The sequence below is a fragment of the Cibotium barometz genome, chromosome 49 (assembly GCF_041138505.1).
Source record: "Cibotium barometz isolate CiBa-2024 chromosome 49, ASM4113850v1, whole genome shotgun sequence".
NCBI classification, from domain to species: Eukaryota; Viridiplantae; Streptophyta; class Polypodiopsida; order Cyatheales; family Cibotiaceae; genus Cibotium; species Cibotium barometz.
Window position 1 is genome coordinate 2,168,079 of NC_141094.1, and position 26,050 is coordinate 2,194,128.

Sequence of the window (26,050 nt, forward strand, 5' to 3'; positions counted from 1 at the left end):
TGAGCAAGTTAGTGAGAGGTGCTGCAAGGTCAGAAAACTTGTCCATGTGTGCGCCGTAGGCCTGACGAACCCACAAATGAGTGGATTTTCTGAGTTGTAGTGGGAACATCCCAACTGAGAATGGCCTGTACCTTTTCAGGATTGAGGCTAATACCCGATGAACTGATGATGTATCCCAGGTAATGGATTTCAAGTACTCCAAACTCACTCTTCTTGGCATTGATAAATAACTCATTGTCATGCAAGAGTTGCAAAACTTGTGTCACATCTCGCTCATGCTGGTCTGTAGTCTCTGAGAAGATAAGAATGTCATCTAGGAAGATGCTTGTAGTGTGTGTGTGTGTAGTCTCCATTGATGCAAGCTCTTGCCCACTTCATTGGCAATGAGTTATTCATGGATAGAGGTATTCGGAGCCGTCTTGGGGAGGGATGCCAGAATCAGAATCTGTGTCATCGTCTGCGGATGCTGGATTTGCATAGCCTCCCAGTTGAGTCTTTGCTGAAACTCTTGGTCGGCGGCTTCTCGACGGCGCTGGTCTTCGTCATATTTGCGTGTGGCTCCCTTATCTCGTTGTCCTTTGCACGTCTTTGTTCTTTTTGCTCTTCTGCTTTTCTTCTTGCTTCTTCACGTCTATCTTCGGCTTTAAATTCACAGAGTAGAGAGAGAGAGAAGAGGATTATTCTTTGTCGAATGCTGTACAATACTTGAGAAAACAAGTGATATGAATGCCTAACGCAAGGATGAGGAAGACCGTACGTCACCTGGAATGATTTATGGTGATTTTAGGTGCCTCTTTATATATGGACAAACACTGCTGGTTGGTCAGCATGGTTGTTGTCAGCCTGAACTGATTGGACAAATAATACCTTTTCTACAGCATTTAATGCCAAAATCTCTGTTGGTCGACTGCACTTCCACCCGACCTGCTGTTATCCAACTAGGGTGCTGGCCGCCTACTACTACTAAGATTATGCTGCTGTCAGCTGGTCCCCTATGTGGTCCAGGGCTGTAAACAGTCCCCACAAGGCTGCTGACTAGGCCTTACAGCCATGGGCTGGCCTTTGGCTGGCCCCTTCTCCTGCAACATAGCTTCTTTCTAACTACTTCATGCTTGTGATGCAAAACCTACTGCTAAGGCTGAATCTACATGCACCCTCTGATGAATTCTCCAAGTGGGTTAAGAGGATTGACTCTTGACTGACCTCTAAGGCTCGGAGACTAACCTACGTAGCTTGTGTATGACTGTACTTGGATTGAGGGCTCACAATGGGGTCACAACGTACGACAAATATTCCTATAAAAAGGTACTACTTCTGTAAAATGTTGCAGTGATGATCATGCCAGTGTGTCACTGTGTACCCCAGTGCAGGGTGCACATGACGTTGGTCGTGGCTTCTTCCAGGTGGACTTTCTTTCTCCAGAAGCTATTTCTCAGGTGTTGGTTGGCAGCCCCTTTCCTCTTGGCCCTGGGAAGATTTTCTTCTTTTAGTACTAGGTGGGCTTTGATCAAGTGGTGGAGAATTAGCGGCTTACCCCAGTCTCATTGCGGTTCCCTGCTCTTCCTCGGTCTTATTGGACTCTCTTAGCTTCCATAAGGGCATCTTTTGGCCAAGTTTTAGAGGCACCGGCCCTTCCGGGCTCTCCCACCTTAGCTTCCGTTGCCGTCACCGCCACTTTTGATGGTGCACCCCAGGTTTTTGTACTTGTTCGTGATGCATTGATTAGTGACGATCATATCATGCTTCAGAGGCTTGACGACTCTCATTTCCATCAGAGGATGGAGACTGCAGGCAGACCTAACCAGTGTCGGAATTGTCGTTGGACAGGGCCACATTGCTAGAGATTGTCCCAGATCGAGAGGCCACGTTAGGAGGCGGCGTGGTCTTACCCAGCATATGCCTCTTGTAGCTGCCCAAACTCCAGTTGTCTCTGTGACCTAGTAGACCACAGAGCGTTGGATTGTGGTTAGACATGGCAAGCACCCTCGGACCCCCGTACCTGCCCCTTTACCTGCACCCTTAGAGGAGCACCTTAACCCTTTTGCAGTTCTTTCCTCATAGGATGTTGATCGTTTTTTGGAGGATGAGGCTCTGTGTCATGGCCTTGTGAAAATGAAACAGCACAAGTGTGGGCATGGTGGTTGCTGAGCAAAAATATTAAAAGATTCACATTTGGGGTGCTCGGACAAATGAGAATGATGTGTGGACACTTCAGATGTGAAGGGGGACAAAAACACTAATGTTTTTAATGTTTTATTGATGGTTGCCCCTAGGCCTTAGTGGCCCCTAGGGAACTTTAATGTTTATTAAAGTTGGGGCCCTAGGATAAGTTTGGAGAGGGGGCAACTCCACTTTTGGAGTTGCATGCCTCTCTCACCTCTCTCTCTCTCTCTTGCTTTTGGAGAGTCGTGTAAGCTCAAGCGTGGAGGAGGAGGAAAGAAGCTGGTCGACTGCTGTTTGGTGGTTTTTGCTGCTGATTTCTGTGCAAAGCAGGCCGTACAGTCCACGTGTGCAGGCCGTACAGTCCACGTGTGCAGGCCGTACAGTCCACGTGTGCAGGCTGTACAGTCCACGTGTGCAGGCCGTACAGTCCAAGTGGAATTTGCTTGTACAGAACTGCTGCTGCTGCTGCTAGTACAGGCTGCGCTGACAGTAGCTGAAGACAGGTACAGAACTGTTGTTGTAGGTTTTGCTGCTGGTACAGTTGTACGGATAGGGCTGGTGCTGGCGGCGCTGGACAGGGCAGGTGCTGGCGGCGCTAGACAGGACGGGTGCTGGCGGCGCTGGACAGAACGGTATGTTCTCTTTGCTGGTTTTGTTGTACTCAGCCTTACATATTTTTGAAATTGAATAAAGAAATACCGCAAGGGGCGCCAAGCTTTGGGGCCAACAGGTGTCGTTCTGTTTTCAGATTTGGGGCACTCTAGCTCCAATCACATTTGTTTTATATCTGGACTACAAGTGGAAGGGTGACTGCTAGTCTACTGCACTTTGGTTTCTACCAGAGGCCGGTTTCAAGGTTCCGTTGCCGGGACCAATCATCAACTTTCTTAAGGGGGTGAGCTCGTGGTTGCCTCCAGGAAAGTCATCGCTGAAAAATTCAGCAAACATGTCTGATACAGAAGATGAGTACTTTTATCATGAAGAGGAAGAGCAAGAGACCTCTCCTGAGAGAAATGTATCTGAGGATATTCTTGCAGGAGAACAGGCTGCAGATGATGAGCATTATGAGGATGTAACACAGCCAAAAGATGTGCTTGGTAAAGAGGAAGATGATGCTCAATTTAAAAATCGTTTGGCTGGTGTTATGGATGTGTTTATGCAGCTCACACAAAGTGAGAAGGTTGCTGAATTTATGAGATCCCGTACAGAGCCCGAAAAGAAGAAGAAGAAGGTGCGTTCTAAGAACCTTCCTCAGGGTCATAGTGGTGCCATCCCACAGGATCCATCTTTTGGACAGTTTCCGAACATGCGACATGCTTATGGTGCTAACTCTCAGAGTTCCTTCTTTGGACAGCCATCTATTCCTCAGCAGACTATGCATCCAGGTTATTTTGGTGGTGGCTCTGTGTTTCAATCTATGACTGGGGGTTATCCTCAGGGAGGCATGGGTATGCCAGGGCCTTTTGGAGCTAATTTTCAGCCTGGTATGCAGGGGAATATGTATCGTGGTATGCAGTCCGGTATGCAAGGAAATATGTTTGGGAGTATGCAACCTGGAATGCAAGCAAATATGTATGGTGGTATGCAGCCAGGTATGCATAATGGTATGTTTGGAAACATGGCTGGAATGTATGGCATGCCAGATGTGGGAATGGGTAATGTTGACCCTATGATGGGCATGAATGTTGGGGGTAGCAATCTTGCAAAGCCACTTCCATATGATAATCTAACGCCTATGGGAAAGGCGAAGGATTATAAGGAAGGGGGAGCTGCTGTGAAGTTTGATACATTCAGTGGAGCCAAAGATAAATTAAAAGCACTTACCTTTTTACAGCAGTTTGATGCTGCTTTTTCTGGTGGGAATTACACAGAGTCCTCTAAAGTGAGGAAAGCTACCACTTTTCTCAAAGGCAATGCTTTGCAGTGGTGGTCTACTCTTCTTCTGCAGGGCATAGCACCCACTACTTGGGTACAATTTAAACAGGTTTTCTCTTCCGTATGGCTCACATCTACATTTGAGGTGGATGTTATGACTACATGGCACAAGTTGGATGCTTCAAAGTGTGAAAATTTGGAAGATTATAACAAGAAGTTTTGGGAAGCTTTACTCCCAGTGACTTCTTACCGTGCAGTGCCTTTGTCTGAGCAGGTAGAGAAGTATTGTTGTGGGCTGCCCAAAGAGGTGCGTGATTATTGTATCAAGACTCGAGTAACGAACATGTCACAGATGATAGAGAATGCTATGACAGCTAATGCGTTACTCACTGGAGGATCATCTGGGTTTAAGGGAAGTAAGAACTCGAGCAAGAAAGCTGAAAAATCTGGGCATGTGTCACGTGATGCTAAAGGGTCTTCAGAGACGCGGTATAAGAAGTTGCCAATGCCCAAGAGAACTTCTAAAGAGAGACAGGCTTTGAGAGATGCTCGGAAATGTTTTTACTGTACTGAAGAGGGACATATGTCATTTAATTGTCCCAAGAGAAAGTCCCAAAAGGACTTTGACAATAAAGGAGAGCCCAAGTCAAAGAAACCAAAACCTTCTGCAGGGTTAGTTCCTGATCTTGTGGGGGAACAGCCAGGTGGTGAAGAGACAGAGTTGTGCAGGGCATGGGGCAAAGTGAGAGATCAGAATGCCTTGATATTCTTTGACACAGGTGCTAGAGCCAACTTTATTTCACCGGATTTGGCTGGCCGATTGGGGATTCGTGTAGAGGAGATGGGGCCGTTATATGAGGCTAACATGGCTTGTCCAGGGTATGGAGAACCCGTTACTCCTATCATTGGAAAGCTCAGGCTTCATTTGCAGGGTTATGTGGACAGCGAAGAGTTCTTCATTATGCCACTTGATGGCTGTGATGTTTTGTTGGGTATGCCATGGTGCCACAGAGTACGTGCGGTGGTGGACACATACAATAGGAAAATCACTCTGACTCATAGAGGGAAAGAACATGTATTGGATGTGAAACTCAAAGGGGAATGTGTTCCTATTGTATCCGCTTCGGCAATTTCATCAGTAATGAAAAAGCATCTTTCTGCGTACTTGATTTATGTAAAGGATGCACAAGATGACGAGTCTAAGTCTAATTTTTCTATGTTAGATAAGGACAGGACTGATTTCTTATGTGGGTTCCAAGATTGTTTTTCCGAGTCATTGCCAGGAGAACTTCCTCCTGAGAGGCCAGAAGATCATGCCATTGATCTAATTCCTGGTAGCACTCCACCAAATCGACCGTCGTACCGTGTTAGTGCAGCCCAACAGGAAGAAATTATGAGTCAGGTGCAGGAGCTTTTGAATAAAGGGTTGATACAGCCTAGCTCATCACCCTTTTGCTCACCTGTACTCTTAGTGCAAAAGAAGGATGGTTCGTGGTGCATGTGTATTGACTACAGGGTGCTGAACAAGAATACCATCAAGAATCGATTCCCCATACCGAGGATCAGTGACATTTTGGACCGCTTACAGGGCTCCATAGGTTTTAGTTGCATTGACTTGAAAAGCGAGTACCATCAGATACGTATTAGACCCGAGGATGTGCATAAGACAGCATTCCGAACCACGTTTGGATTGTATGAGTTCTTGGTTATGCCCTTTGGTTTGACAAATGCACCTGCCACATTTAATAGAATGATGGACAAGATTTTCAGGCCTCATAGAGCGTTTGTGGGAACATTCTTTGATGATATGATTGTGCATTCACAAACTGAGGAAGAGCATAGACGGCATTTGGCCATTGTGTTTGCAGAACACAGGAACCATAGGCTGGTTGTTAATGGCAAGAAGAGTGAGTTTTTCTTGCAAGAGATACATTTCTTGGGGCATATTGTGTCTAAGAATGGAGTCCGTATGGATCCAGCGAAGGTGGAAGCAATTCTTCATTGGCCAGATTTGAGGACCGTGCATGATGTATGCAGCTTTCTAGGATTGTGTTCCTATTACAGGCGGTACATACGGTATTTTGTTGAAATTGCTTCACCCCTTCATGCCTTAACAAAGAAGGCAACTCCGTTTAGATGGGCTGATCGGGAAATTACAGCATTCAAAAAGCTCAAAGAAAAGCTTACTTCGGATCCAGTATTGGTGTTACCGGACCTCCGAAAGGCTTTTGTTGTCCAATGTGATGCATGTGGAAGTAGCATTGGGGCAGTTCTTATGCAAGAGGGACATGTGATAGCCTATGACAGTAGAATATTAGTTTGTGTGAGAAAATAACGCAAAGTCTGATGATCTGTCTGCACAGTGAAATCAGCCCCAAGCAAGTAGTGTTTCCATGTAGAAAGAGCGTGAATTACAGCCAACATCTCTTTCTCATAAACCTGTAAATGCTTCTCGGCATCTTGCTCCACCGTATGCAGGTCATAGAGGTATTTACGCCACGGTAAAAGCAGTGGAGACTTTCTTTTATTGGCCAACCTTGAGAAGAGATGTTGATGCCTTTGTTAGGCAATGCATCGTATGTCAGAAGGTAAAGTTTGACCATCAAAATACTACAGCCTTTACCTATTCCAGATAGACCTTGGGAGAGCATTGCCATGGGTTTTATATTTGATCTTCCACGGACACAAACGGGCAATGATGGCATTTGGACTATCATCTGATACATCCTCAGGCACATCCCCACGGAAAGGTCTAAGCAGGCTCACTTCATTCCCGTGCATAAGACGATCAAAGTGGATCATATGGTGAAGTTGTTCATGGCGAACATCTTCAAGTATCATGGCTTGCCTACATCTATCATTAGTGACCGTAATCCACGGATGACGAGTTTGTTCTGGAGAGGGTTGTTTGACAACATGGGTACAACTCTCAAGTTTTCATCGTCATTTCATCCACAAACAGATGGTCGGTTGGAAGAGGCTAACTCTACAGTGTTGGATCTTCTTAAATGTTATGTGTCAGAGCACAAGCAACAATGGGAAAAGTATCTTCCTTTGGTGGAGTTTGCATATAACAACACTGTCCATACCTCGACAGGCAAGGCGCCTTTTGAGATTGTGGAAGGAGGGAAGAAGGTACCACCCATTTTGCACACAAAGGATAAAATTTTTGAGGCTGATCAGTATGTGGAAAACATGGATGAAGCTTATCGGAGAGTTAAGTTGGCACTCCAGAAAACTCAGCAGAAGAAAAAGAAAGCCGCAGACCGTCACAGACGTGCTTTAGAGTTTGCATTGGATGATTGGGTTCTTTTGCGCTTTGAAAAGGCTAGACTCAAGAAGATGAAGGGTAAAGAGCGCTTATTCCCTAAGTTGAGCATGCGTTATTATGGGCCTTTTCAGGTATTGGAAAAGATTGGTGAGGTAGCCTATCGTTTGAAGCTACCAGATCACTGGAAGATTCACAATGCTTTTCACGTGAGTCTCCTTAGACCTTTCCGTGGGGATGTGCCTGAGGATGTATCAGATGAGGCTCAGCCAGAAGTTGAGGAACTTGATGAGGTTCTTATTCCAGAGCAGATACTGGCACATAAGGAAAGAAAGGTACGAGGTAAAGTTTCCCGTTGCTATCTTGTGAAGTTCAAGAACTATTCACCGATGGATGCGAAGTGGATGGAGGGAGGTGACTTAACAGATTCACCTCAGGTTTTGCAGCTTTATCTCGATGCCTTTGAGTTAGAGCCGACTCTTGTTGTGGCTCATTCAGGTTCAGCAGAGCATGGGTCTGGAGCATTACCTGATGCTCAAGAGGGGGGTAGCACCTCCACTCCCTTGATACAGACAGGCTCAGATGACATCTAGAGGTCGCTTGGTGCAGTTTTTATCTCACCTGAAGGTACTGATGGCTTACAGTACATCTGTTTATGGGACTTCTATGATATATGTGTATTAGTCACATGGGATATTGTGGTTGTGTATGGTTCACAGTGGTATACAACTTGGACTACTACTACGCCATTGGTTTGCAGTGAATGTTGATACATGTGCATGGCTTAGAGAGATTGGGACGCTGGTCTTGCCATATTGTATATTTCACTTTGGATATTTTGCTGTATCACCAAAATGCAATCGAGGACGCTTGCCATTTTTCAAGAGGGGGGTATGTCGTGGCCCTGTGAAAATGAAACAGCACAAGTGGGCATGGTGGTTGCTGAGCAAAAATATTAAAAGATTCACATTTGGGGTGCCCGGACAAATGAGAATGATGTGTGGACACTTCAGATGTGAAGGGGGACAAAAACATTAATGTTTTTAATGTTTTATTGATGGTTGCTTTTAGGCCTTAGTGGCCCCTAGGGAACTTTAATGTTTATTAAAGTTGGGGCCCTAGGATAAGTTTGGAGAGGGGGCAACTCCACTTTTGGAGTTGCATGCCTCTCTCACCTCTCTCTCTCTCTCTCTTGCTTTTGGAGAGTCGTGTAAGCTCAAGCGTGGAGAAGGAGGAAAGAAGCTGGTCGACTGCTGTTTGGTGGTTTTTGCTGCTGATTTCTGTGCAAAGCAGGCCGTACAGTCCACGTGTGCAGGCCGTATAGTCGGGGTGGAATTTGCTCGTACAGAATTGCTGCTGCTGCTGGTATAGGCTGCGCTGACAGTAGCTGAAGACAGGTACAGAACTGCTGCTGCAGGTTCTGCTACTGGTACAGTTGTACGGGCAGCTGTACGGACATGGCAGGTGCTGGCGGCGCTGGACAGAACAGGTAGTACAGGCTGCGCTGAACTGTACAGCAGGTACAGTCGGGTACAGCAAGCTGATTTAGGCAACTGCAGTACAGTCCGTACAGCTCTGTACGGACAGGTACAGTCAGACTCTACTGTGCTGTACGGACAGGTACAGTCTGGCGTTGACCCGTCAGTTCTGGATAGTAAAGCGGTGCATCTCCAGCTACACGTGGGAATTCTATTAGAGTTTATTTGGTGCAACAGTCAGGTGGTTGCAGGGGAAAGAGTACAGACAGTCGTTGTCACGTACAGACTGGTACGAACTGTCCCACGAGTGCAAAGCCACGAGCTGATTTGGTAAGCTCTGAACTTGTTCATCTATCTTTCTTTCCATTGGCTTATGTCTGCTGCAGAGTTGTGCTATCTGGCCCCTTGTGAGAGGAGGGGTATGGCAGATTGAAAAGGGTGGAAACAGAGATTGGACGGTGAATGTATGTTTGTGCTGAGGTGTTGAATCATGTGCATGAGATATGCCAGATGTATGCTCAAGGCTGTCCTGCTGAATGGTCTTGGCTGATCAGAGGGGAGCACAGAGTGTTGCTTTGAGACACAGATCTGTGTGTGAATCCTCTGTGCTAAGAGGTATTGTGGGCTGCCAGATTGGACATACAGGTGTATTCTCTTGGCTGGTTTTGTTGTACTCAGCCTTACATATTTTTGAAATTGAATAAAGAAGTACCGCAAGGGGCGCCAAGCTTTGGGGCCAACAGGTGTCGTTCTGTTTTCAGATTTGGGGCACTCTAGCTCCAATCACATTTGTTTTATATCTGGACTACAAGTGGAAGGGTGACTGCTAGTCTACCGCACTTTGGTTTCTACCGGAGGCCGGTTTCACTCTGTAGGCACAGGATTTGGATCCCTCGCAGGAGGATGTAGCATTATAGATACAGTATGACGCTGCGCAGTGGCATTATCATGGTACCTCTCTAGTTTTGAGGACCAGCCCTAGCTTTTCCCCGAAGTGGGAATGAGAGGTAAGGTTTTCATCGTCAGATTTTCCCTCCCTTACCTATACGAGATGTACCACCGTCTCTAAAGGGGGTCCTTCGTTGACCACGAGATCTCGTCATCCCTACTCGGAGTCCTTACGAGGATTGTCTCATGGAACAATCAAGGTCTTGGGGATTTTTTTCCTCCTCGACGGAAACAGATTATCAAAACTCAGCTTCACAATGCAGTTACAGGTGGACCACAGGTTGACCTATGGATATATTGCTCTTGCAAGAGCATAAATTGGATGCTAGCCAGTGTGGGAGATCAAGCAAGCTTCTTTCGGGACGTACCTTTTGGTCGCCAGCCATTGGTACCAAAGGTGGTGTTTGTATTTCTGTTTCAATTGTGGTTTTGCCTTGCATCATTGGACATGGTGTCATTTTACCTACGAGAGTGTAGTGGATCCTTCTTATGCAGAGTGTTACATGCATTGGTATTCTTAACCTCTATGCTCCTAACCATAGAGGTGAGAGGATTTTCTTTTGGAAATCTCTCACTATGTTGATGCCTCATGCTGACCATTGGATTATTGGTGGCGATTTTAACATGGTTGAGATGCCAATGGATAAAATAGGTGGGCATGACGGCTTGGTGCATCCTCTTGAGAGAGAGTCTTGGGAGAGGTTTATGCTCTCCATTCATGGCAGAGATTGTTGGTATGAGGATGACATTCTGAGGAGACCATCCACTCTTCTTTATTCATGGTCTAACAGGAGAAGGGATGCAGGATGTATTTATGCACTGTTAGACTAGTTTTATGTGGATGATTGTGTGCTTGACAGAGGGGGCCATACTTTTATTGCTGCAGGTACTTCAAAATTGGATCATTGTCCAATGGTCTTCTGCATTAGAGATTCGAGTCGCCATGGATCAACACCTCATGTACGCATCCCTGATCATTTGTTCTCACATGTAGAGCAATCATGTCAGATACTTGAGTTTTGGAGATCTCATGATTTCATGCCGGCCTCACAAAGTTTGGCCTCTGATCTCCACATGTGTGCCCTTTCTAAGAGGCAGGAGGCCTTTGTCATGTGCACAATGTGTATCTACCGTGTGCTACACGCACACAAGACTAGCTTCGAGGTTTGGGGAAGCTTGGAGCTAGGCAGGCTGATTGGCGAGCTGAGTTAGGGATAGACTAAGGGGGGGGCACCCAAATATGGACGGGCGGGCGCCCAAGTGTGGACGCTCGATGACCGGCCAAGAACCTATAAAAGGGTGGCCAAGGTTAGTCATTAGTTCATAGAGTCTCGCGTGTCTTTGTGAGAGCTCTATCTATGGTCAGGAGCCTGGATCTAGTGCAGACGTGCACCTGATTTATGTAGCCAAGGCTGGTAGCAGTCTCGAGGCCCGCGAGGGTAGCTTCGTGGTGGTATGGGACGTCACGAGGTAGATATTGGTCTGTACGTCCATCTAGTTAGCTCAGCTGGTGGCTTGGTGGGGACAGCCAAGACTAGAGGGCTTGCCCACGGCTTTCAAGGTTGGTGGGAGGTGAGTTAGGCCTGCACCCCCTTCACGTTTGTTTGGTTTGTTTGCAGGTTTCGAGTCTTGTATGAGGAGTGTTCTACTACGAGATCCTATGGGGATTTGATAGTGGTATCAGAGCAAGCCTCGAGAACGAGCAAGTCGGTAGGTAGAGAAGATGAGGTCCAAGAAAAGGTATGAGTTCGAGAAGCTTGTTGTTTTTCTGTTCATACTGCTGTTTTTTCAGATTCAGTATGTTGCTTTTGCATCTTAGGAACCCGTGATGAAGGTTTGGTCTTGTATGGGTTGTTTGTGTTGCAAGAAGAAGGGCTGTATGTGTTTTCCAACTGTATGAACAGTTTGAGAGAAATGAAATGAAATGTTATATTAACGTCTTCAAAAGGCCATAATGACCTATGAGACCAAAAGTTACATCATGGTGGATCTGATACAATGTCTGGATAAAAAAACCCAGAGAATGAAAAATAAAGATGATACTACTGGCACCTAGAAAATGAAACTGGAACTGGAATATAGCGAGGGGGGGGGTACGCTATGGAGGTGAGTGGAGTATAGTGAGGGGATACAATATCATGTGGGACGGAGGGGTACACTATGGAGGTGCCTCCATCTCATAATATGTGCCGCATCGGACACTGGCGGATCTCCTCAATATCCTCTGTGGTCAGCACCCTGACTGGGTGTCCCGCATGCCTCGCAAGAATAATCCGAATCTGCCGCTGCAACCTCCGTCTATGCTGGGATGCCCCCCTCCGTAGTCGTGGGCGTTTGGACCACCCAAGCTCAATCGCACGATCAATCAGTGTACCCCTGGTGTGGGCGGTATCCATGTCCTGCTGTGCTGCTGTGGTCCATCTGGCGCAGTGATGGCTGGACTAAAGAAATCTGTAATGTGCCTCTAAGTCTGGCTCTCTGTGCGCCTAAGCAGGCTATCTCTATGTCTCCGCAGCTCAAGCAAGAACAATCCCAAACACCTCTGGTCCTGGTACCCCATGACTCTGGAAAGTGGTCCAAAACCCTCTCTGAATAAACAGTGGAAACGACCACGTATCTCATAGTATGCAGTACAATGGCATATATAATGCAGCTCTGTCTCTGGCTCCCCATGGCATACTCGGCATATCCTGGCCTCAGCTGGTATACCTCTATATCGGCCAATCTCAATCTCAAGCTGGTGTGAGGATGTGCGAATCTGACCAATAGCACATCGTACTGCATGAGACAAGTGTACATCCATGTAACTGGGTCTGATCACAAAACCATCTGCTGTGAGCTGAAGAAAATGCTCTCTGTAGAAAGCCATCTTCGTGCCCAGCTCCTCAGTCGGCTGTATCCATGTCCTCCTAATGTCCAGCTGAACTAAATCCTGACGGATGAGTCTGGTAATCTCTGTCCGTGTGAGAGTGAGAGAGGGTGCCTCCAGAGAATACTGGAAGGGAGGCAATCTGTCCATGCTAAAACCATGTGCCTGGAACCAAGATGTCATCTGTCCATACCAACAAGCCGTGTCTCCCTGTAAAGCTAACTGTCGGGAGGACTCCAGGGCGAGGCGTGCATATCTGTCTCGGGGGAGATCCCACAAGCCATGTATGTAGGAAACTGATCTCGTAAGAGCCTCAATCACCAGAGGGGCAGCCGCCAGCTCTGCTCGAATAATCTCATGAGGTACCACGGCCTTGGCTCTAATAATCCTAGCAATCATAGATACCAAAGGCCTCTCCATACCTCTCCACCCGCCTGCGCTGTGATGGCCCACTGAAGGTCCCCATATTTGCACTCCATAAAGCATAGCTGATGTCACTAGAGTGTCAAAAAGCCAAAGTTTCGTTCGAGGTTCTTGAAACTGAACCTGCGAACACATCCTCTCCAAACCACCCAGGGCTGCATGTGCTCTAGTCAATCTAGTCTCTGCTGCTCTCCTCATCGAAAACACTGGCCCACTGAATACTACCCCAAGATATGTATATGCATCTGTATACTCCACAATCTCTTGCCCATATGTAAATGTGGAAGCTGATCGCCTAACCCACTGTGGCGTGGTGTTAAACACCATAACCTTGGTTTTGCCAAGGTTGACAGACAATCCACTATCATGTGCAAACTCATGTAAAGCATCCAGATGACGCTGCATACCCTCAGGGGAATCAGAGATCAACACAATATCATCAGCATATAACAATAGTGGGATCCATGTACCTGCTAGCTGGGCTCCTCTGTCCCCCAATCTCTCAATGTAGTCAGAAGCCTCATCCACATACATACCAAACAGTGAAGGAGATAACGGGCAACCTTGCTTCACTCCTAAATCTGTGCGGGAGTACTCTCAGCTCACACTACCGATGACCGACTTGTTGAAAGGTTGGACGTAAGTTGAAGCAGTCTATCACTTGGAATAACGATCTGGATATGGCCTTCAGACTTTTGAAAGATAAAGTCAAGGAAGCACCTATCTTAGCATTACCCGATCCTAGTCGGCCTTATGTTCTTGAAACTGATGCCAGTGACTATGCAATCATGGTTGCTCTATTTCAAGATGGTAAACCTGTTGCTTTCGAGAGTAAAAAGCTAGACGACACCCAATTTCGTTGGCGAACCCTTGAGAAGGAACTTTATGCTGTCATTCATGCTCTTAAGGTTTCTGTTTTTGTCATTATTTTTTGGGATGAGATTGGGGCAGAGATCACATTGGCTCTCTAGGAGATGTGGGACACAGGTTCTGTGCCTTCTCTCACTGAGGGGCTTATCTTCCTTATTCCTAAGAGTGGGGAGAAGACCATGATTGGACAGTGGAGACCTATCACCTTACTTGGGACTGCATATAAGATACTTGCTAAGGCAGTGAGCATTAGATTGCAACCAATTTTGTAGGATGTCATTCATGATACTCAGAATGGATTCTTACACGAGAGGAGCCTCTTTGATAACATTTTCTCGTTTTGGGAGGCCGTGGAATGGGCCAAAGCGAGTAATCAGCCTCTAGCCATTCTGCTTTTGGATTTTGTGAAGGCTTATGATCGAGTGGATTGGGACTTCCTTGAGGGTGCAACCATGGCTGCAAATCTGAAAACGCAGAGGTATAAGGGGCTGAATATGGAAACGTTGAAGAAATAGGTACACCCAAGCCTCAGATCAGCAAATCAGCATCAGAAACCCGTAGAAGAAAAAAAACAGCAAACATGCTCTTGCTGGCCTGTACAAAACAGGCGACCAGCACTAAGGGGGGGGGGGGTATGAATGCCGAGAATTGCTGTAGACAGCCACCTCAAGAAAAACGCTGCAACCTATGTGCTGCTGCCCTTGATGAAAACGCAAAAACGCAGGTCTGTCTAGGGGCGGAAAAAACGCAGATATGAAGAGCTAAAAATCACCGGCGCTCTGATACCATGATAGAATGTGCAGCGGAAGAAGGGAAAGTGGAAACATAGCAATTTGCTTCGGTACTTACGAGTATTTGGAAGAAGCTTCTTCATTGGAGCACCAGGAGATTGGATTTAGCCTCCAGAGCATTGGTGGCTAATCAGGTATTGCTTGCCTCGGCATGGTTTATTGCGTCTTGTTGGTGCTTCTCTCGTGCGTGCATTTGTCAGTTGCGGAGGTTGATTCGCAATTTTCTTTGGTCGGGTTTGGATGGCACATGCCAGGGTAGCTTGGCTCATAGTTATTCAGCCCAGACGAGAGGGGGGGCTGAATATTATTGATCTGGATGTTCAGTGTAGGGTGTTGCTTTGAAAACTTGTGGTTAGAGGTTTTCTATTAGGCACTGAGCCTTGGAAGGATTTTTTCTTATCTTAAATTTCCGGATGTACATCCCATGTTGGGAGAGATTGGCTGCCCAACACATGGTTTTTGTTCACGGAGGCAGATATCAGGGTCCCCTCTTATTGTAGCCATTGTTAGAGCATGTGAGACCTTTCTTGCGATAGAGGCGTCCTAGGTCTTTGGACGAGGCTGACCGACAACCTATTATGTGGAACAAGTTCATTAGCGATGAGGTTGGTCGGCCACTTAGTGCATCTCGTTACATGCGGTGGTCAGGATGGGAGAGATGTGCATATAGAGTTCTTACTTGGAAGACCTTCAAGAGTCTTCTAATGGATCGGAGAGCTGCATCCATTTAGCATCTTAGCAGCTCTCACATACGTATTGATCAGATTGATGCACCTATACCGCATGAGTGGCTCTCTCTGATCTTTCATGGAGATTATCATGTGAGATGGCTCATTAGGAATTTTTTGGACCCAAAGAGGGTCTCTTGGATTAACTTTTGATTAGGAATGGACCAATAGGAAGAGGGTTGGGTGCACATTTTTGACTTCTTTGACCCTAGGGGGCCTAGGCTTTGGTTTGCTAATGGGGCCTAATTACTACTCTCGTCCCCCTACCTCTTGGGCCCAAACTTAGAGGTCCCCTCACCTAGAATCGCGCAAATTAAAAACCCAAAAAATAAAAAATTTTTAATTTTTTTCCCAAAAGTGTGTTTTCTCTCTCAAACTTCCCCCCAACATACTCTAGGTTTGGAAAGCTCATTTTGAACCTTTTTCTTCCTCTTCTAAGCTCTCCATTGTTGCAGAAACTCCATACCTCTCAAGCTCTCCCTCCTTGTCAAGCTCCCTCAGTCTCAAGCTCCCTCTCCCTCTTTCTTCCTTTTCTAAGCTCTCCATTGCTGCAAAAACTCCATCCCTCTCAAGCTCTCCCTCCTTCTCAAGCTCCCTCCCTCTCAATCTCCCTCTCTCTCTCTCTCTCTCTCTCTCTCTCAAGCTCCCTCCCTCTTCATTGCTGCAGAAACTCTATCCCTCTTTAGTCTACTCTAGGTTCAGGAAGCCTATTCTCAAACTCTAACCCTCTTTTAAGCTTTCCATTGCTGCACTGAAAACCCTGAACTTTCTCTCCTCTCTGTTATAAAACAAGCTTTTCTTTTCCCTTCTTCTCTTTTCTTACCACCATGGCCTCTTCCAGTAATGTGAGAAGACCTAGGGAGAAGGTGGAAGAGCTTGTGTTGCATAACACAAGAGATGAGAATGGAGTTTGGGCTCCAACAAGATTTAGGATTGGGACTTGGGTCTACATGTAGCCAAGCTCTAAGGGACCACATCGAGTGCGTTAATTGGGGAATATGCTACGTCATTGGAAGGGGCGGCTACAAGGCTTCAAGCATACTAAGAAGGAAGGACTGGTTGCCATAGTGCAACATGTGTGTACCCTTGGAGACCTGTACATTCAAGGCCAACGACCAAGGTTTCCTTCAAATTGTCAGTGTAACATAAACACAGCTTTAACAACATGCTAGTATTGGATTTTTTGTTTCAAATTTTCTTATGATTCTCCATTTTCTTATGTCTATCTGCAGAAAATTTCCCCTCTAATTATGTTGAGGAACAACCACTCCAAAGCCTCACTGGAGTTTTCTATGCTATGCATGTATCCATTCGAGAGGCAATGTTTGTATCTCAAAGCCTAAGTGATCTTGTACAGAACAATATCTTTTTCTTTTCTCACTCATATTTTGTAGATAAAAAACCAGGTTTATTTGGCAAGCTAGAAGAGATCCCCAACCCCTCTCTTAACAATCCTGAATGGCCCAAACCTGATGCTTGGACCATCTTATGCTTAAAGTTTAAGATGGTAAGTGGGGTTAGGACCCTTGGCACTTGCAAGAGTTTGGGCGCAGCCTTGGGAGTCTGTGCTTCTCGCGGTCTGATAGGAGGAGCACTGGCCCCAATCTCTCTTGACTTGATAGATTCTATGTGGATGAGTGGGCTTGCGGTATCTTGGCGGGCACTACTTTCTCTGGTCATGCTCCGGTTATTTTGTCCTTGGAGGAGTCCTGGAGGCAGGACAGGCACTTGAGCACTAGGATTCCGGATAGCCTCATTCAGGACTTTGAGATCTGCAGCATGATAGAGAAGATATGTGAGACTGGATTTTATCTCAGGTTTTGCCGCACGCACCTTGGATGCGGCCTCGACGAGATCAACATCTTATTGCATGAGGCAACACAGAGTAGATTGGCGGGATGCCATGAGCAAAGAGGAGCATTTCGTGGGGTCTTGCTTCTCTCTAGCATCTCCAGGAGAGTTTCCCCGATAGCTCGTGGATTCAGAGTCACCTGGCTGTCGCTTGTAGAAAGATCAAATCCATAGAGGAGAGGAGGGTGGAGTAAAGATACCATGCCAGAGCTTCCTTCTAGACCCAGGCCGGAGATAGAGTCATTGGGGATTTCTTTGAGATTGCAAGTCTCCACCTCACACATGGAGAGATGGTATTCACCGGTTGGGAGGCGAGGATGGAGCTATTGCCATGGATTTTTTCAGATCCCTCCTCACGGGTGCCACATTGTCCTCACAGGTGGTGGACGCGTGAGAGGTCTGGTGGCACACGAGAGAGGTGGTTCTCCCTGCTCTCCGGACCTTCTTATTGACTCCCTTCATAGCAGAGGAGCTGGCAGAGGCCTTGACGGCTCTTCCTAGGGGCAACTGCACGGGGGCGGACGGGCTTCCAATTTACTTTTTTCTTTGCCACTATGATCTCATGGAAGGCGGCCTTCGAGCAGCATTCAATGAGATTATGACTACAGGCACCATGCCAGAAAGTCTCTTGGAGGGTCTGATTCACTTGATTCCTAAGGAGGGTGGTGACAAATTGGAGATTTGGTAGCGGAGACCCATCATCCTCCTTGGTACCGCCTACAAGATTTTGGCCAAGGCCATCAATCGAAGACTTCAGCCTTTCCTCCGTGACTTGATCCATGACACTCAGATAGGTTTTGTTTAGGATTGGAGCATTCTAGACAACATCTTCACTTTCTAGGAGGCGACAGCTTTGGCTAGGATGTGGCAGCAGGACCTCATTGTGCTCCTTTTGGATTTTGAGAAAGCTTATGATAGAGTTAACTGGGGCTTCTTGGAGGGCATGATGTACTGGATGGGATTCCCAGTGGAGTGGATCCGCGGTGTTTCAGGCCTCTACTCAGCCTCTTACAGCCAGATTCTCATTTAGGGAGCTCGAGGTGACAGATTTCCCCTCTCTCGCTCAGTCCAACAGGGCTGTCCATTGGCACCACATACCTCTTCCTATTTGTCGCCAAGGCCATGAGCAATTTTCTCTCAGCTCAGGAAATGGGGCTCCACGGATTGCGTCTCCCCATCTGTACTCAAGAGGAGCTGCTGGACTCAGTTTGCAGATGACACAACAACATACTTATTCGGGGATGTGGGAAATCTCCAAAGATTCACATAGGCGATAAAGATCTTTCGTTGCGCATCAGGAGCGCAGATCAACTAGCACAAGTTGTGTGGTTTTTGGGTAGGCTCTACACCTGCCCCAACTTGGCATCCAGTTGAGGCTTTCGAGTGGATCCCGATGGGCACTCCAGTCCGCTATCTTGGATGCCAAGTGAGCATTGATATCTTCCCGGAGCAGTAGCTAGCCCCTCTTCTTTTGAGCATTTGGAAGAAGCACTGGAAAAAAGAGTAGTCCACCGGGTGCCCTATAATCTGAAGGGGGACAGCCAATTGACTCTGGCAGGAGGGCTGCTATCAATGAAGCAGTGATAAGCATATCCACTAGGTTAGTGAATTGCAATGTGTTGGCCTACTTGCAATGCAAGTTTATAGAACTCTCCTAAATTAATAAATTTTCAGCTTCTCTCAATCCCAACAAAGGAGTTTTGGTCATTGATCAAGTCTTTATAATTATTTTATCAATAATCATTAAATATTATTGATCCTTGTCTGCTTTCCATCCTCACTGGACCCTGATGCTACACGATGATGGGTATGAGAAGAAAATGAAGATTTTCGGGGATTTGGTGAAAATATGTGTCATTGCTATTTGTAGTCTAAGTGTTGGGTCAGTGTGAGACTATAGGCATGCCATGGAATTGGGAAAGTCCATGCTTGCTCTTTTTTTTTTTTGCGAAAAGGATTCTTCTATCAAGTGGATGTAGCAAACAAGCTGGCTCAACTAGTGCAGGATGTGATTATTCTATACCATACTCAAATGTGTCAGTCAAGAAGGGGCTGTTTCCCCAAAGATGCATGAAAGTCTCCCATCTAAACTGTGAAAGTCCAGACTAGCCATGCAAGAAGGCTCTTCAGTGAGTGATCGCCAAAAGATCACTACAAAACGATGTGGTCGGTATGGTGACTTGGGGACTGAATCCAAGGGAACAGTCTACAAAGTGGTGCCTCTGTGCGTAGATGGCAGGATCTCCTCATATAAGACCTGGGGCCCTACCTCCATCAGTCAAGCTCCTGTGCATCAAGTGAGATAAAATGGCTTTCTTCTCATATGAGTGTGCATCAGTCAAGCTACTGTGCATCAAGTGAGATAAAATAGCTTTCTTCTCATATGAGACGAGCAATGCAATCCTTTTCCATATTCTTTGGGCCTCTATGCTGAATGGACTCCATGAGGGACTACATTTGGACAATCAGGGGCAGCCCATGTATATTATGAGATGCAATATGTTTAGATTCTAGGGACACCCCCCCACCCCAACACGTGCCGCACAAATCTATGCAATGGTAGCTAATTTTAGTGAAACCAAGACCATTTCTAACAATTATAGGAAACATCAGCAACCATCCGGCTCTGATATTCAAATGGAGGAGCTCCTCATCAGTAGTATGCTTGTGGATCATCTCCATATAAGTTTATGGAGACCCTATCAACCATTGTGGGTTGTTATTCTTGTTTAATCTGGTTAGTTGTGATTACTTGTGTAAATTTGTGAGTGTATATGTAGTTATTAATAAAAATTTTCTGTGGCAGATATTGGAATTCTTAAGACAGCAAGCCCAAATGCAGGGGGGGCATTGCGCTCCTATCTATACCATAGCCTTACGAACAAGCAAGCCTAAATGTCGTTTTTTGAAAAGGCTTTCAGCTGTTACTGGTGGCCACTTCATAGAATTTGACTACAAACAAAGTCGAAAGCCTCAAGAAGACCAGTCAGAAGAAATGCAGGATATGCTTTGGGCACAAGCAATGGTGGAAGCAGAACAAAGGAGGAATGCCGAGGCTGGTAAATGGGAAGACATCAAAGAAATCATAAATAGGGTGGAAAAACAATATGAGCCAGCACGGCTTGCACCACGTCTGCAAGCTTATAAACAAAGGCTTGAAGAGAAAGAGAGACTACACTACAGCCAGGTTCAAGCCATCCGGAATGAGAACATACAGAAGGCATTGCAAGTGAGAGAATCATACGAACATTTAATTGCGGACATAACGGAACGAAACCACATCAACCTGCAGACAGCTAAGGACAAATGGAAAGAAGAAGTTGAGAAAGTCACAAGCAGAAATAAGCTCATGTTAGAGAGATTTCTGAAATGGGGACATGAGATGGATGAGACTTTGAAGCATAATGAGCAACTTGTGAATGAGTCTAAAAGGCGGTTTGTCTTGGACTTGAAAGATGTGGAGGTGCGGAATGCCTTGACTATGGAGAAAGCCAAACAGCAATACAGAGCAGAGGTAGATAGGATAAAGAAAAGGCATCAAGATGCACTCGAAGATGTGGCCAGAAGGCAAAAGGAAATTGATGAGAAGGTTTTGTCTATTAACAAAGCTGCTCGTGAGGAGTACGAGGCAGCAGTCAATGCCATTCAAGCTTCGAATGCAGCTCTGCTATCACGGACCCATCTGTTGTACAAGGAGCAACTAGAATGGGTCAAAGCTCAAAATGCAAGGGCAGTCCAAGAGGCACAAATGAGCTTTGCCAAGCATTGTGAAGAAGTGAGAACAGAGAATGCGAGGAAGAAAGTGGCATTAGCACAGAGATTGGAGGACATCAAAAGGAAAAGAGAAGAAGCCATAGCTGCCCATCAGCTGGATGTAGCAAAAACATAACGGAGCATGGAGAAACTGTTAAAGCATACAACGCATTGAACTCAGAGAATGAATCAAAAGCACGACTACTCTGGAAGACGGTGTGTGATCAGATTGATAAGCAAAACAATGCAGATGATTGGAAAGCTAAGCAAGATTTTGAAGCTGATCAGATTTATGTGCAAGAAGAGAACATTAAGCTAGCGGAGAGGAGGCTGGCAGTGAAGAGACATATAGCGGAGGTTGTGAAGTCGAATGATGAGCTCGTGAAGAGAAAGAAGCTAGAGTGGAAGGAGGCGTGTGCAGAGGTTGAGGAGGAATATCAAAAGGAAGTTGCTAAAGCAAAGGAACTGCATAAAAGAATGGTGGAGGAGGTCAAGTTAAAAAATGCAGAGAAACTTCAGTCGTCACTTGTTGAGCACAAGTTGAAGGTCGCAGCTGTAGAGTCGTATAATGAGACAGTGCGACCTTATGTCGAAGCATCAAATGCTGTCCGTGCCGAGATACGCCGCATCCAGGCCTTCCTCCAGTGCATCGCCGACAACATCTTGCCCCAAGATCGCCACATCTTGGAAAAGAATCCTAGCAAGTCGCCACTTGAAACCGACCTTGACCTTCTTGCGGTTTCAGAAGTCACGCTGAACACTCGAATGCTCATTGAGGCATTGAGAAGTGCCTATGGGAAGAACTTGAAAACAGAAAAGAAAGGGGACAAGAGGATGTCACAGAAGAAATTGAGTGGCCTTTATGATGAGCAAGGCTCAAATACTGGCTTGTCAGCGCTGATCCCTGTTAATCCGGCCCGCGCTGTTTCTCACAATTGTCTGGACAGGCATCATACAGCATCTTCGCGCACCCACAATGCAAGTGTATTGAAATTTGAACCACCATCAACACATGGAAAAGATTGACATTATTTCAGTGGTTGATCCAGATTTCACACTACAGGATCCCTCACTATGGACCTGTCCACAATCTTGCCTCTATTGGAGGGCCAGTGGTTTTCTTGCTGAAGAGATCTCCAGTAGAGGCTACACACCACGCGTGACTCTGCTTTGAAGCCTCTCCAAGAAGCCTTCAACCACTTGAGACTACAGGATCTATCTCTATAGACCTGTCCACAATCTTGTCTCTATTGGAGGGCTGATGACAAAGAATCAGCCACCACATGAAGAATGTATCTTTTCATGAGGGGCATACTGACATTTTTGTTGTGTGTGTCACTATTGTATATATTAGTTTCTGTGCTCGTAGATACATTCTGTGTATGTTGCACACATTTTAGGCTGCCATGCACATTCTTTGAATAAGAGTGTCACTTCCACAACAAAATCTACACGTATGCATAAATCAAGGGGACAACCATTTTTTAACATGAATATGCACTCATACTTTTTGTCATGGCTAAGTTAACAACCTTTCAACTACAACGACCGAGCTTATATATGCCTATGCATGATGGCATGTAGTATTGATCTGTGTTGAATTTTGGAATTGCCATATACGTACATTTGAATGGGATCCATATTGAATTTACGGATAAGTATGCACATGATCCACCTGTGAACACCTCATACACGTATAAACCAATGGAGCTCTGTGCTGCTATGCACTCATACTTTTTGTCATGGCTAAGTTAACAACCGTTCAACTACAACAACCAAGCTTATATATGCTTATGCATGATGGCATGTAGTATTGATCTGTGTTGAATTTTGGAATGGATCCATATTGAATTTATGGATAAGTATGCACATGATCCACCTGCAAACACCTCATACACGTATAAACCAATGGAACTCTTGTGCTGTCTACATTCACTTCCAGTTTAAGTTTGATATGAGAGTGCTCCACATGTATTGAGTTCTCAATGGGCATCATTTTCCGTGTCAAAGTATCGTGATTTGTAGTGGGAGACATTACTTGGCATTTCTACGCAGAGCCTAATCTAGCTGAATACTTTTAATAGAGTCATTAAAAATGAAATTAGCTCATACACATGCACTAGGATGTTCTATGATGCCAGATTTTTTTGTGCATGCAAGAATGCTATGTAGCTTTGGGCTACCAAATCAATGGATTGAAGAGCAAAAGCATGTACCCCTTATACTTAGCACAAGAGAGGGCTAAAGTAGGGCCTTCACTTTGTTACACCATACTTTAACAAGTAAGAAAACTTATTTTCTGATTCATATGGGCATACGTGGTATGTATGAACTGAAAGCCTAAGTCTCCAACTTATATCAGCCTATGTCCATGAGGATGCATGGTACATGTTTTGATCTTGTTTATTGCATATTAATACCTTATCTTGTTGATGGATGCAGTTTGGTCTTTAGACCTCTATGAGAGTCGTCCGCATTGACGGGTTCCTTTGTCAAAGAGACACCTACAAGCATGCAAAGGAACCCGTCAATGTGGACGACTCTCATGATAGCTAAAGACCAGACTGCATCCATCAACAAGATAAGGTGTTAGCATGCAATAAACAAGATCAAAACATGCACCATGCATCCTCATGGACATTGCTTTCACATCTAATGTCCTCGAGGCTATATTCATCACCGAGTCATGTCAAAGAAGGCAGTGTCAAACTTGAGCTAATGCCTTCACCGCAAGACCTTGTGCTGGACAGCAGCCCCTTCTCTGATGCAAGACCAGTTGAACTCTCTCCTAGATCCAGGATTTGGCCCTCTCGTAACTACTTGGGTTAAACTTTTTTCTTCAAATTTATTAGGGTGCGTTTCACACCCTTCCAGTCTCTCCAGATGTGCCCTTGGTTGGTGTGTGAACTCATATTAAACTTCAAAATTAAGTAAAGGACGCTCAATAATCATGGCCCCAAACTTGAAAGGCGGTTGGGTATAAAGGGACAGTCAAGATGTAGTGGGAGATTTTGCACCTCAATTAAATGCCATGCTTGTTTTAGCGCAAGTTGAGGTCGTTTAGTTTTTATGTAGGCTAGTTGAAGCTACCACGATGGTCTATTCCCCCTTGTACACTCCTGCCACATGGCAAAATGAGATGGCCACACGGAAAGTGACATGTGGGTGAATGTTGTGGAAAGGGCAAGAATAGTGTAGAGATGACCCGTGATTTGTGTACATCTCCTTCCACGTAACCACCCACCAGTAGCACCCACCCTCTGAGCTTCTCCACAAAAAGTCCAAGCCTCCTGGTCGGCCTACTCCCACGTCTCTAGTGTATGCCCAACATCTTCCATCTACCACCCTCCAAGGCTTTGTACCCACTGCTCCATGCAACCTCCAACAATGCCTCCATCTCAAGGCTGTGAGTGCACACAACTACCATTTGCATAATCTAAGAGTTTCTAATTTGAATGTGTTGTTTTGTTTCGAATTGATTTCAAAGCTTTGCAAAATGCAAATTCCACAGACACTTTCTTTTTACTTTTTAAGAAATGGTTTTCCTTCTTGAAAACACACAAGTAATATGTGTGTGTATATTTATATCAAAATTAATAATAAAGTATTAAAACTACAATTTGATGAGGATGGAGAGTTAGCACACTTCTCTTCATAAAATACAAGATCCAAGGAAGGTGTTCTTCTTTGGAAGAATATATGATTTTGATCGAGCACTTTGGTATTAAGCATATTTGGAACTTTGATTTAAGCACTTTAGTACTGATGAGCATATAAGACATGTTTTTGGAACTTTGATATATGATTTTAGAAATGGAAATTTGATTCACTCCTCCAAGCTTGAGGAAGGCCGTGCCGTGGAAATCCACAATGCCACAAACATTTGAGTAGCACCATCATCCATATGCCTTTAACTTCAAGAGATACGACCCTAGAGCCACTTCTAAGCTATATTACTGAGGTCAGAATCACTTGATAAAATGTAGCATCTTGCACACTCCTCCCCATTGATAGGTAATAAAATCATACACATACATTCTTGTAAACACACAAATAATATATGTGTATAAATATGTATGTGTATATATGTATATATATGTATATATATGTATATATGTATATATGTATGTATCTATGTATATATGTATATATATATATGTATATATATATATACAATGGGGTGTGTGTTTATACATATATACAATATATAAATGTATAAACCCACAATTATTGTATGTGTATACACACACACACACACACACACACACACACACACACACACAATGGAGTGTTTCGAGGAGCAAGCTTTCTCGAATGTGATTATTTTTTACCACCATTCTCTCTCTCTATACCCATACCTCCCTATTTTTATCACTTTTATTTCCTCCTCCTCACTCCTCCCCTCCTCCTCTCGTCTAGCTTGGTCCTCCCCTCCTCACGTCCATTCTCTCTCTCTCTCATATTCCTCTCTCCTTGTCTCTCTCTTCGCCTCCTATTCTCTTTGTCTCCATCTACCTCCCTCATTATCCCCTCTCACTCCCACTCTCTATCTCCATCTACCTCTCTCATTGTCATCTCTCTCATACTCTCTCTCCCCCTCCTATTTATCTTTTTCTTCCCCTTTGTTCTCTTTGTCTATCTCCATCTAGCTCTCTCAAAGTCCTCTCTCTCTCTCTCTCTCTCTCTCTCTCTCTCTCTCTCTCTCTCTCTCTCTCTCTCTCTCAAGTCTCTCCGTCTCGATTGGGTGTATAACCCTCTAAGTCGACATAAAGTGACTTCGTCTCTGTCTCTCTTCATTTACATACACGTCCATGCAAATATAAAATAGACTTCAAGCGATTCAATCACAAAGAGGATATTAGTAGCCATTGAGAAAGAGAAAAAGAGAGGTCAAACTCAAAATATGCCCATCATTAAGTGTTGACTGCAAGAAGCAGATTTTGTAATTAAAAAAAGAGCTTCATATATCCATCATTATATCTATTACAATTTTCTCAATGGCACTAAAACCTCGTCAAAAATATGCTCATCTG

At 45.2% G+C, this 26,050-nt stretch overlaps 1 pseudogene across 1 annotated transcript in view; it reads left to right on the forward strand.

Moving 5' to 3' along the window:
* Positions 1-22,464, forward strand: part of LOC147610195 (uncharacterized) — a 91,275-nt pseudogene extending 68,811 nt beyond the window's left edge. Inside the window, exon 7 of the transcript XR_015264015.1 lies at positions 20,071-22,464. The product of XR_015264015.1 is annotated as an uncharacterized LOC147610195 (transcript). The remainder of the gene's footprint in view (positions 1-20,070) is intronic.
* The last annotated feature ends 3,586 nt before the right edge of the window (positions 22,465-26,050 follow it).